Source organism: Lygodium microphyllum, chromosome 17 (assembly GCF_053477565.2).
Source record: "Lygodium microphyllum isolate KBCC chromosome 17, Lygodium_microphyllum_v1.1.10, whole genome shotgun sequence".
Lineage (NCBI taxonomy): Eukaryota > Viridiplantae > Streptophyta > Polypodiopsida > Schizaeales > Lygodiaceae > Lygodium > Lygodium microphyllum.
Window position 1 is genome coordinate 48,362,393 of NC_141151.1, and position 13,544 is coordinate 48,375,936.

The following is a 13,544-nucleotide window of genomic DNA, read 5'->3' on the forward strand; positions in this document are numbered from 1 at the left end:
ATTATGCCAATTGAAGAATCTATTCTCACATGGATTCTTCTACCTTGGGAGAAAGGCATCAATAGAGAAGAGTTGCTAACTTTGCACATATGGTAGTTAGAAAGAAGGCCTGAAGATGTTCCAGCAGCTATTGAGAAGCTAAAGATAGCAAGACTAAAGAATAAAAGAATTTTGATAGGCAACATCGACTTCAGCCAAGAGCTATCCAAGAAAATGACTGGGTGCTTGTCTATGACAACAACCTAGACAATCAATACAATGCTTCTAGGAAGATGGTAAAGCATTGGTTTGGCCCGTATGCGGTAAAGGTCGTTCACGACAATGCCACATATTCATTGGTTGAATTGAATGGAACAAGCATGAAGATACCCATAGCTGGAAAAAGAATCAAACTCTTCAAACAAAGAGAAAGTTCAACATATGAGTTAGAAGGCTTGGATATAATCCAAGAGCATGAAGACATGGATGAAGAAGATGACTTCAAAGATGAAAAATAGGACATGACTGAAGATGAAAACAACATAAAGTGGCACATACCGGAGGATGTGTAGGTTAGGAGGGGGTGAATGTCATGATATTCTTTGCCGATGGTCTAAAACATAAAAATTTTAACATTTAAATATACTACTTAGTCACCTGTAATCCAAACATACTACAAAGAGACTTGCCTAGTGCAATGAATCATAAAAACCTAAGTCCACTGGCATATGGAATGGTGTAATAAAGATGGGGGACTCTCTGCCTTAAAATACAATAAATGTATCATGGGTTTTTGACAAGATGAATGATTGTGGTTACTTACTTTTAACTTACCTTGCATCACTTACATGGAATTGCTACAAGTTCTGTAAGTCATGGAGCATTAAACAAGATAAAATATGGACATGAGCAGTAGACTTGGTAGGTTCCCTTGGATTGCATTTTCCAAGAGCCAATGATATGGTTGTATACTTATGATATTCAAAGTTTTAAGAATTTTCACAAGCCAAGTCACAAGGGAGATTGAGTTACCTAGGTTGATTAAGCATAGGACATTGTATATGTCTTATGCTATGCTTATGTGACTAATGAAATAGTCAAGGAGAAGATCAAGGGGCAATGTGATCTACACCGCATTTTGCGTGCACATCTCCGACTGTTCAAGGTGCATCCTGAATGGTGGAGCAAAGGTCTCCTTCACTGCCGCAACAAAGGGGGAGAAAACCACAATATAAAATATGGACATGAGTAGTAGACTTGGTAGGTTCCCTTGGATTGCATTTTCCAAGAGCCAATGATATGGTTGTATACTTATGATATTCAAATTTTTAAGAATTTTCACAAGCCAAGTCACAAGGGAGACAGAGTTACCCAGGTTGATTAAGCATAGGACATTGTATATGTCTTACGCTATGCTTATGTGATTAATGAAATAGTCAAGGAGAAGATCAAGGGGTAGCGTGATCTGCACTGCATTTTGCAGGCAAATCTCGGATTGTTCAAGGCGCATCATGAATGGTGGAGCAAAGAGCTCCTTCACTGCCACAGCAAAGGGGGAGAAAGCCATGCAACCACAAGCAAACTCCACTGGACATGTGAGTGCTACTCCTCTCATTCACTGATGAAAATGGAAGGCTATTCTTGACTGAGTAAAACAAGGCAGCAGAACTGTGTATTTAAAGGGCAATAGCCCATACATACGAGAGACCGATTATGATTCTTAAGGAAGGATTAGGCTTGATCTGTGTATGTTGAGTTTGATCTCCCATAACAAGAGAGACATTAAATCAACTCTCTTGAGTCTTTTAAGAGCTGAATAGGGACTATTATTGGACTTCCAATCCTGTAAATTGAAGGACTGAAATTCATCCACTTGGTCTATTGATTATCTTGATCCAAAGGGCTCATATTTGCTCTTGGAAAGCTTACTGCAACCTCCTATTGTAGAAGCTTGAAGAGGGATGTGTCAAGAAGCCTTCTTGACTTGATTTTAGGAAGACAATAGATTGAATATTTTAGCCCAAACAAAGAATTATGTGGAGTAGCACTTATTCTTTTCTTCTTGAAGATTCATGAACATTTATTGGTCTACATTGTTATGCTCATATTGCGTAAGCATTGTGGAAGGGGTATCAAGAAAGAATCTTGATTGCTCTATGTATATGCTTGAAGCTGAAATAGGTGGCTAATTACAAGGCAAAGAAGAGAAACATGAATTCCTTCTTCTCTCCTACTTCTACATGCCTATTGCAAGCTACCTATTGCTTGTTACATGCTCTTGAATATAGGGGCTATTTTTGTACATCAAGGTGTCTTCTTGGGAGGTACATGGCATGTTTATGGGCTAAAATAGACAGTCCACACAGTGATCTGTGGAAAACTGACTCTTTTATTCCTCTATTGCTTCATATGGTTTGATTTACACTTGTATTTGGTTGATCTATGCACTCTATGCTAGAGAAAGTTTATGCTATCATCAAAGGTGAATCTCGAGAGTTTATGGGCTGATTTGGGGCTGTTATCTTCAGCCATATTCAGAGAGTTAGCTTTGGCAGTAATATTTTAATTTATTTCTTGCTTTACAGTTGACATTCTATCAAAACATGCATGTATTATGAGCTCCTATGGTAGGGCAATGTTTGAAGACCATTCATTTATGCTTTGAGTTGAATTAAGGGGAGCTTTTCCTCTTAACTTCTTGGCTGTGGAAACTTAACCTTATCTGGATCTTTATTTGAAGCTCTCTTGAAGAAAAGTTATTTATCCATCAAGCCTTGTAATTGAATCATAAGCTTCAGTTTACATTGAATGTAATCATACAAAGTTGAATGATGGGATGCAGAGTTGTTGATGATACATGTACTTAATTTCATAATCTGTGACTGCTCTTACAAGAAAACAAGCCTGACTTGAATTTAAAATTATGAGGTAATACTCTTGTGTCAACCCTTCTCCTATCTCAACCAACTTTGGAGTCTAAGCACTTGAACCCCAAACCAATCTTCTCTCTCAGACCCTAGTGATTAACCAACAAGTACCTCTTGAACCTTTTAACATTCACTGTAATCTACTAAACTCTTGAAGGCACTTCTCCATTTATATTGTCTAGCTTTCTTGCCAAACCCCTCTGGTGACCTTCGACCCTACACATTGCGACACCGCTAACTTGCAGGATAACGATGCAGTCACGTAGATACCCAGCTTGACACTGCACTCATTGCTGTAGTCACTACATGTTAATGCATTTTGGGACGTCACTAAGACACACATAGTTTTGCCCATCCTGGCCCTAGGAGACATAACATAAAAGGGAATCATAGATACTAGGGCAGGAGTGAGTGTGTTGAGACGTACAAGCCTAGGGAAACATGCCTATCAAAGCTGCTAAGTTCAACGTCACTCTAGCTAATGGAACAAAAGCAAGGCCATTTAGAGTCTTAAAGAATTGGGCAGTGAAGATCTCGGGTGTCCAGTTCTCTGAGAACTTCATTGTCATGAAGGGAGTGGACTACAATATTCTGCTAGGACGACTGTGGATGAGGAACGCTAGAGTCATTGAAGACTGAGGCAATGGTCTGATGGTCTTAGGGAACCGAACGTAAGTGGTAAAGGTCAAGATGAATACTTGGAAAACAACCCCTGTCGACCTGGATGCCATCTCTGCCATGCTTAGGGATGATGCACCAATACAAAATTCTCATGGACCTCTAACAAAATACATCCCTCGTCTTGAGGATGAGTGAGATTGGATGCACATCCTAGCGATCATCGATCTCCCATTCTCAGACAAGGAGGAGATGTACAAACAGGCGACAAATACTATGAGTGTGTTAAAGAGGGAACCTGCAGTGCCACTTTGTATGATGGCCAAGAGCCCAAGCAGGCAACCTAGACCTATCTCTTCCCATGTTCCTAGCAATAGGCTAGAATTGTATGAGATCCTCAAGTATTTGGAGGGCAAATCGACTAGCAATCCCGCTACTAATCTCAAGCCCCTCAGAGACCTCCTGGACAATCCTAAGCGGAAATGGACTAAGGTGCATGACGTGAACTTAATGTACCATTGGGCCTTAGTCACCGACAAAGGACAAGATAGAGATGAGAGTCTAGGGGATGACGAGTAGACAAGAGGAGCCGATTCTGATGATGAGTACGAGGACTGCCACTCCAGTAGTGAGGAAACCAAGGAAGTAGACATCGTAGAATACAATAGTAAAGGAAGGGTGATAGAACAGCTCAAAGCAGACTCCAAGCCCCAAAAAGGGAGTGCTTATAGGATTGAGAGAAGAGTCATGCAAATGGAGTGTGATTGCTCTTGGCTGCTGGAGCATCTGGGAGTAATAGATTACAAACAAGCAGGGATAGCTCAACCACTCACAACACCCCTGCTTAAGATGGACGCACCCATCGAGACCCAGACTACCAAGGGAAACTCCTTCCTCTAGCAAGGATTGGGAGTTTAACTCTAAATCAGAGGTCAGTAGAGAGAGTGACCTAGAGATACCAACCTGCTAGGACCGAACGCACCAAGGAGGACCCGTCAATCCACCTGAGGCATGGTCGATTGAAGGAAATAAGGAGAGGATAGATGAAGAAGACGAAGGCAAAACAACAGAACGGTAGCCCAAACAGAACTCCGAAGATTCTTGTTATGTAACATTTCTGGATGCATCCTCAGATAATGAATCTTCAAGTCAAGAGATAAGTAATCCTCCCATCAGATTCAAAACAGTCATGATACCCTTTCAGCACCCCAGGGAGTCAGTCCAACCCTCATTAAAAGAGGAAGTTGGTTCTAGTGGAGCATCATGTGAAGAGACCACTCCCTTGAAGGAGTCGGATCTATACCTAGAGGCAATTTGTGGGACCTTCATTTATGAAGTGAAAGGTGAAAAGCAATTAACGTTCGTGGATGTCAATGGTACTAAACATCATCTGAAGGTGGGTTTTAGCCTCTTGAAAGAGGAATTGTCAATCCTACATGACCTTCTGAAAGAGAACTTGGATGTGTTTTCATGGTCGTACAAAGATCTAAAAGGGAGAAGAAACCATAGGACATACTGAAACACTTTATGAAGTTTAAGAAAGATGACAGGGTAGTGGTCCTGTTGGGGGCAAAAAGACAAGGACATACAAGTGAGCCAATTGAGGGACCTGCCAAGGTCAAGGAAGTTAACTTGGCAGGGGAAGGCAAGAAGCCTCAACTGGTGTTTATAGCGGATGCCTTGACTAATGAGGAAGAGGCCAGTCTCATTGTGCTCATGCAAGAGTATGTGGATGTGAGCTCAAAGGAGTGGATCCTAGAGTGGTGATGCATAACATACCAATGGCCCCTGATGCAACACTGGTAAACATTAGTCCTCGTAATCTCGATCATCATGCGAGCACCATACTGTGCTCAAATGTCTAATCCTAGGAAGGATTATTCTCATTCCAAACGCGGGAGGGGGTAAGGTAAAGTAAAGTGAAATCAAGGAAAAGTGTCATAAAATTCTAGAAATGAATAATATTTCTCAAATGAAAGTTCTCTTTTATGCTTAAAGCATGTTCTTCTTTCCTTAAAAGCATGATCAACTCCTCTTTATCTTCCAGCAAGAAAATGTCTTAAGAATGCTAATGGTGGACCATGATATATGATAAGAACCTAAAATGGCAGGGCAAGATAAAGGTAGCAAGCTCCAGTTCACAGAGGAAGAGCAAGCTAAGTATGTCTTGATGGTAGAAACAAGGGGCTACAGCATGTTCACATTCAAGCACACCATAAACCTAGAAGACACCACCATGGAAGAGCCACCCATAAAACTTGTGGACCAATGCAGCCTACAAAAGTACGTAGAGAAGGTCACAACTACAAAAAGTGCACAAAATTTTCGAGGAGCTTTAATGCCAATAGAAACTGTGGCATGGTGACAATCAGGAAAGGGGAAGAAGCCCACCAAGTAGAGGTGGAATTGAGCCATGTGGTGGTGGAGAAGGCCCTAGGTTTGACTAGCAGAATAGAGCGACTCCCAAAGAGGGACGTGTATAGCATGCTAGGGATGAACAAGGCTATCATATGCATAGTGGATGAGATAAGCTTAGCAAATATCCCAAATCTTGAGATTAAGCTATAGGCAAAGATGGTCCACGCTCTCTTTTCCAGTCAAAGGTACAATGTCCTTATGAACAGAATCGGGGTGCCATTGTTGGAGAGCATTGCAGTTGGATCCCCCAATGAAATAGATTGGAGTTCCTTCATGCGAAAAACTATTGAAAGCTCATTGACCACTGGTAAATCGGTGGCAAGAGAGGAGCCTACATAGCAAGATTAGCTTGAAAGAAGTCCTCCTCCAAGGCATCCACCATCAGGTTTGGTTGAATCCTAAAAACCATCATCCAAGAGGCCTTGAAGGACACATAGAGAGGTAAAGAGGGAGTAGGGAAAACCCCTGACCAACCGCCTCACCATGAATAGGTGCAGTCCATGGAAAGGACTACAAGTGATAGGAAAGAGTAGGAGACGCAGTCCAGCCAAGGAGAGCCAAAGGTGCCAAAGGAGGGAACCCCATCAAAGCTACAGAAGGAGACCAAAAAAAAAAGACAATGGAGGAACAAACTAAGCTGAGGAGGGCCCAAAAAGTGCCGAAGAGGGCCGAAGATGAGAGAAAGACAAAAGCAAAGCAAGAGGCAAAAGAGCTAAGGAGAAAGGAGGATGAAAATAAGGTGCAGGCCATGCACAGGTCTGTAGAGGAGGCCCACGAGCCCGGAGAAATGGCCACCTTGAGCCCATGACACGAAGGCAAACCAAGTGGTAGCAACAGGATCCCCAGTTGTTCCGGGGAAGGGAAAGGCCCTATCGCATCCCTTCCCTTTAACTCTCACACCTTACATTGCCACCACCACCTCTTCAACACAGGAACTAGCACTGGCCATAGACACTACTCAGCTCATCACCATGATGTAGTTCTTGATCACGAAGGTACAGGAGATGGTGCCACGGGCAAGAGCCAAAATACTAGCTGCAGCAGACATTGAGTCAAGGCAAGACCCAAAGCGGAAAAGGTTGGCAACATCCACCACCACAGCACCACCAACGATGCCCCTAGTTGCGGACTACAATGCCTATGTAGCTGAACTCCTAGCCCAGATAGAGAAGGCTAAGGAGGAGAAGAAGGCCATGATTGTAGAATTAGAGGCAGAAAGAGAAGTTGCTGCAGCTCTATGGCTAGGGATGACATGGCAAGCTGCAGAGCATCAAAAAGAAAATTGAAACCTAGAAGAGTAGCTCATTGCCAAAGAAAAGGAGGCACAAGAGAACAAAGATCACCTAAGGTAAAGGATAGAGGATGAAGCCCAAGACCTGGTGGCGGAGTAGTGGGACCTCAAGTTGCTTATCCAACAATACATTGAGCTATGAATGCAGAGCCACAAGAGAGCCCACAAGAAGGAAACCAAGCATCAGAAGAACAATGCCAAGAACAGGAGGATGCCTTGGTATTCTACCTTAGGCCGGCAATGGAAGAGCAAGGATGGCTAGCGAGAGAAATAGGATCCGTTTTGGCAATAAAGGAAGAGGCCATTGACAAAGCCACAAGAAGCCTACAAGATGACCTGGAGAATGCCTGGGAGGATGTGGAGGCACTAATGGCCATGGCCATGACCGAAAGAAAGCTACACCGGGCAAAGCTAGAAAACTGTGTGGAAACTACTGAAGATCTATCGAAAAGGATTGCAGAAGCCTACCAGCAGTGCTCAATGGTTGAGCAAGGTAGGAGGTTAGTAGAAGAGCAGCTGAACCACCGGGATAAGGAGAAGACCTAAATGATGGAAGTGTGGAATGAGCAGCAATAGGTGGTGATGATGCTATCATAGGAGATGGAGAGGGGTAAGGAAAACTTGGAAGAAAAGGAACAGTAGTGGGAGAGGCACAACTTTGAAAGAGTGCGGGGCTTGACAGAGTGCCCTGGCCATAGAGCTGAGGCTATTGAAGCATGCTCTATCATGTAGATGAAAGCTTTCTTGAGCGCAATGATTCATGTCACCCAATTTGAAGGCAAGGATTCGACGGAGAGAATGAAAAGGAAGTTGGAATTAACAACAAGATCTTTAAGGTATGGCCTGCAAGAGTGCACACCCAACTGGCACATGCATAACCAAGGAGTAGCAAAAGGCCAGCCTCTCCATCAATGAGCTCAAGGAACTTGGATTCGAGGAACAAGAGCAACCCCATCCACCCCCAATCCAACCAACTATGGAACAAGACACTGAGGAAGACTTCGAGCAAGTATTCGAAGAAGAACCACAAATCAGAGAACCCAGTTAGCCCTTGCCTAATCTACATCTAGAAGAGCTAAAGGGTGCTCACATTCCTGAGTGTGTTATTGCTGCAAAAAGAAGAAGACAGAAACTTGTGGAGCAAGCCCAGCAAAGAGCGCAAGAGCAGCCACAGCAGCTCCCTGACGAGCCCATGCCACTATGTGAGGATCACCATCTCGTCAACTAGCTGCAAGTGTTGATTATTTTGCAACAACGGGAGCTCCAATCCCACCCTTTGATTTCTCCTTCCTTTACCCACAAGCCTTGGACCGAATCAAGTCTTACCCCTGGAGGTAGTAGAGAGGATCATTTGGTTGGGCAATACTCTAGCGGACTAATGGGTCAAGGAGCGAAGCATCGTGATCACACAAGGGAGGTAGGAACCCGCAGACTATTAGCAGGATAAAGTCTATCAAGTTCCCAAAGCCATCCAAGGTTACAAGGCGTAGCCAAAGTGGTAGAGGAGGATTTGGAACACCAATTTTGATTCTTGGATGGCCTTTTGCGGCACGCTACAAGAAGAATGGAATGATCTTGTCTACATGCCCTACCCTTGCAAACACGGAGTGGATTACGATAGGGGTGCATGACAGGTATGACTTCTTGAATATCTACAATGTCAATGCAACAAATCTTGAGGAATGCATGACCTTCAGAACAGGGGATTTGCACCCTTACATCAACCGTTTCCTCAAGGATTTCTCTTCCTGCCCGAAACTAGCCTTCATAACTACTTGTAATTACCTTAGGACCATTAGGTTTTTTCTTTTAAAAAAGCTAGTAGCCGAGGAGGCCCACCTTCCCCCACTCTTTTTTGACATTAACCTAGGAATAGATAGCTGCGCTATGGCTAGGCTCATGATGAGGGCAACCTTGCTTCCCTTGTTTTGTATGAGGATCCTTGAAGACATGAGCGATAGCCACTTTACGAGGTGTAATCATCCTTTCTTGCCAACCACACCTCTTAATGCAAAGGCTAACATCAAGGAATACCTGCAAAGCCGCGCCTTTTTGACTAAGTCCTTGAGACCACCTTGCAAATTGTTCAAGGAAGATCAGGGAAGAGCCTAAGAGCACCCCTTGCATCCAAATGCTAGCTATAATCATCTACGTCCCAAAAAAATAAGCGGGGGGTGGAAACATTGAACCCCCCCAAAAAAGCACCTTCAGTGTCACAATCACTGTACCTAGGGTTTCCATACCTAGGCCCACCACCCCACGACACATGCTTTGGGCACATCAAGGATAGGACATACCTAGCAAGTAATTCTTACCTATGGTTTGACCTATCATTCTAAGCCCCCTACATCACACCTCCCTTAAACACAAGTTGGGTCCTCAAGCGCGGGACATCACTGAGGGCTTAGGTTAGACCAATCTCCTAGTTCCACAACCACAGGCACCACGAACTGCACGGTAAGGCTGACACACCCCCAGGTAGTACACCTTCTTTTCTTTTTAGGTCCAACAAAGCAAGGGGTGGACACAACAACCCTAGTCAACAACCGAATGAAGAACCTCGTTTGGAACAATGTAGGAGAAGGCAACCACGAAGGGCCAAATGACAGATCTGTCCAACTATATCTCCAATTTTAAAGATGGCTCTGCATATTTGCCTCTCTCCATGCACGGATTCATCCAACTTTCTCTTCAATTTTGATGGTATAAATCCCTCCAACAGACCTTCCTACAAAGCTCATACACAAACTCAAAACCCATCTGGCTGTCCCAGCAACACCATCTGCCTCACCATCCCATAGTGCCATGAGACTGGCACTCAACTAGGAGGGGGGGTAATGTTGACTACAAAGCGAAGGAAGCGGAAAACAAGGTATCAATAGGAAAAGAACAAGGCGAAAAAAAGGAAAAGGCGCCCTACAAGAAAGTGGGCCCGGAAGAAATCTAAAAGCATGAAAACAACCACCAGCAATATAAGACACAACCATGGAAGCTGCAAAGCAAGAAGGTGCACCTTTAAATATAAAGGCGCAGCCAAAACCTCTGTAAAAGAGCACACGGGCTCTCACCCGTGCAAACTGTAAAGGCAGATGGGCGGTAGGAAAGAAGCTAGGAAGATAGGAGAACAATGGAAAAAAAGGGCCTAGGCTATGACTGGCCATGTAAAAAGGGGATGACCCCTCAATGGAAAAAGGGTTTTGTATACAAGGTTCAAAAAGTAAATGAGAGCTGATTCTTGGCATGTGGCAGAAAGCTTCTTCTTCTTTTTCTTCTCTTGTCGTTTTGGTTGTGCTTGAGTGAGGGAGTGTGAGAGAGTGAGGGAGTGAGTGTGTGAGAGTGAGGGATTGAGGAGAAGAAGCTCCCCATCTCCTTCTTTATCTTCTTCTCTTCTCTTCTTTGCTCTTGTCTCGCGTGTCTATGGAGGATGGAGCTTGATGGAGAGGGATTGAGGTTGCTTGAGCTTGCATCAAGGATTTTGGAGCTACTGGCATGCAAGAGAGAGGAAGGTACTCAATTGAGATTCAAGGTAAGCTCACTACACACCATAGGTAGGGATAGCGTGTTAGCTATGTGAGAGGTAGCCATGGCCGCTCGGCTTGAAATGATTGACCAATAAGCGGTCCATAGGTCTCGAGGGTTGAGTCAGAGAGCTCCCTTTAACTTTCAATAATCTTTAATCTCTCTCTTTTGAATCCAAATTCTTAGCCAATCCAATTGATGAAAGAGGGATTAAAATGATTCAAAATTCCAATCATTTTCTTAAATGCACTTCATGAATAGTCCATAGAGCTACCTTAGTGATTAATCCCTTATTAATCATTTACATTCATTGAAATAATCACTTCCAATGGCTCGAATTCTCATCCATTTTGCTATAACCCTGACATTGAACTATTTGCCTCTTGTTTCATTGCCATGAACGAAAATTTTGCCCAATGGTAAGTGGAATAAAATTGTAAAGTAACGAGTCACTGCTGTAGGTATTCCTTACCTATCCCCATTTCATTTTCAGCCCCATTTCTTCCAAGTTCTTGCATATCATGAAATGGCAATCAAATCCCTTTCAATACATGCATTTCATGTTGTCTTCTTAGCCTAGCATTGACCTGCCATGTCTATACCCACGAGGAAAAGTGGATGTTGGGCAAGTTGGTAGGACAAAAGAGAGGTGACCCTCCCCTACTGAAAAGGACCTTGAAGAGGAGCATAACCTGGCTTGAGAGGGAAATTTTCACACCCCTCAAGTTTCAGATCCCATGCAATTAATTTTAGGTGCAAGTACCACTTCAAAGGCACAAGAATTCAGTCTACAACATGATGTAATTGGCACTAATTACATGATGTAATGGCAAATACATGGTAGCCATTGAATAAGGAAAATGTATGGTAAATGCAATTGGAAAATTGGGACATGCTGAGCAAGATGTGTGCTACTTGTGGCATTTGTAATTTGGGTCAGCAATAAAGAGTTGGAATAGGGTATTCAAACAAGGTTCCATTCATTGGATCATTATTTCATAGCTCACAGTTGGATCTTTTGGTTACTTGCAAAGGTGATTCTCAGTTTTAGTAGATATATGGAGTTCTTTTGCAGGTCTACATAGTTTGTACATGCATAAAATTGATGGTGCAAGTCATTAAATGACCAAAACAAAGCCTTCACAAGTTGTAGGAAATTCCAGATAGCTACAGTAAACTATTTGCAAAATTTTCTGTGCTCAATCATTTTCATTACTTGATAGCTCATCTGAAAGGGGACATCTTAAGCTTTATATAGAGCCAAAAAGTTAGTCATTTGGATCACTAGAGCTCAAGATATTTGAGTTTTTCTTCTGCTATACACGTAGGACAGGACGTCACCTATAGCTAAAAATAAAAGAAAGGAACCCATAATTGATACTATCAGTGTATGTTTAAGGGACTATCAGCTGGATAAAGAGTGTGAAGATTCACAAGAGGCTATTTACCTTGAGAACCATGATAATGAGGGGCTAGAGATTAGTTCAACACATGTTGCAGTAAACAATCAAGTGAATGGGGTTGGCACTACTCATTCTAACAGTTTTCAACAACTCTCCAATGACATAAAGGACATGAAGTCAGGCATTGACAATCTTGTGGCTCTCTTGAGTGAGAGGATATTATCTACAGCAATTCCAAATGCTCCAAGTCTTCCCATTGTTCAAGAATAGCCAAAGACCACAACTCCCAATGTTGTTGGACACTATGAAGTTGGAGAGCCATCAAGAGCTCAGCCCTCTCATTTTCAACCTCAATTTTAGCCCCTAAATCAACCCAAGACCTACACTAGCCCTCATGGATAGGATTTGGAAGATAAGGCTCATGCTAATTCAAGGCTTGATGATGACACCCATGGATACCATCCTTTTTACAAATCTTTTTATGGATAGCCATCTACTATCCCTAAATCTACACATGAAGAGAGTTGAAGAACAAAGGTATTATCATGGTCAATCAAGTGGATGTAATAATTCTCATGGGCAACACCATTACAATGGATATGGTCATGTAAATTCAGTTCCAAATTCTTTTGGAGAGAAACATTAAGTCAAAAATAATCATATAAATAATCAGCCTTCTAAACAAGGTCCTCATTCAAATCAATTTTGGTCTCATCAAATAAGTTGAGAGCAACCGCCAATGAATGCCACAATAAATATACATTCTCCAATGTATGGACATCAAGTCTATGGACAGCCTCATGTTGTTGGAAACTCTCTCTTTTTGCCACAAGGTCAATTTAATCAGCCAAATGTGTTTGTACATACTCATGGATAGCAACAACCATATGTTCAAAATGATGTTCAAAATCAAGATTCTTTTGGTCCAAAATTAAATGGAAAGAAACACAATAATGGCCAATATCATCAATATGAGTGGGAATATAAGGAGAAAATAACCATTTCTAATTTCAAGGATGAAATTCCATCCCTTACTGAATTAGAAGAATGGTTTGACAAGCTTGAGATGTATTTTTCTTTATATCCTAGACAGGAGAATGCCAATCAACAACCACATAAATGCTATTCCATCCATGCTTTGCTGTAGGTAATCCCATGGTAAAATCCATGCTTACATCGGTCAACTTCCCTTAAGGAATAGGTAATGGATGAAGCAACCCACCAAGCAGAAGCATGGACTCTTTATTTTGTTGTGACACTGTAAACATTGCATAACATAATCTTTAACATCCCATCAAATGCCCTTCCAATAAAAGCTCTTATAGATAGTGTCTAATGTCTCGAATAGCCCATGGTTTCCTCCCAATGGTGAGGAGTACATTTCTTATA

At 42.5% G+C, this 13,544-nt stretch overlaps 1 pseudogene; it reads left to right on the plus strand.

Moving 5' to 3' along the window:
- Positions 1-7,228, plus strand: part of LOC148021863 (uncharacterized) — a 52,263-nt pseudogene extending 45,035 nt beyond the window's left edge.
- The last annotated feature ends 6,316 nt before the right edge of the window (positions 7,229-13,544 follow it).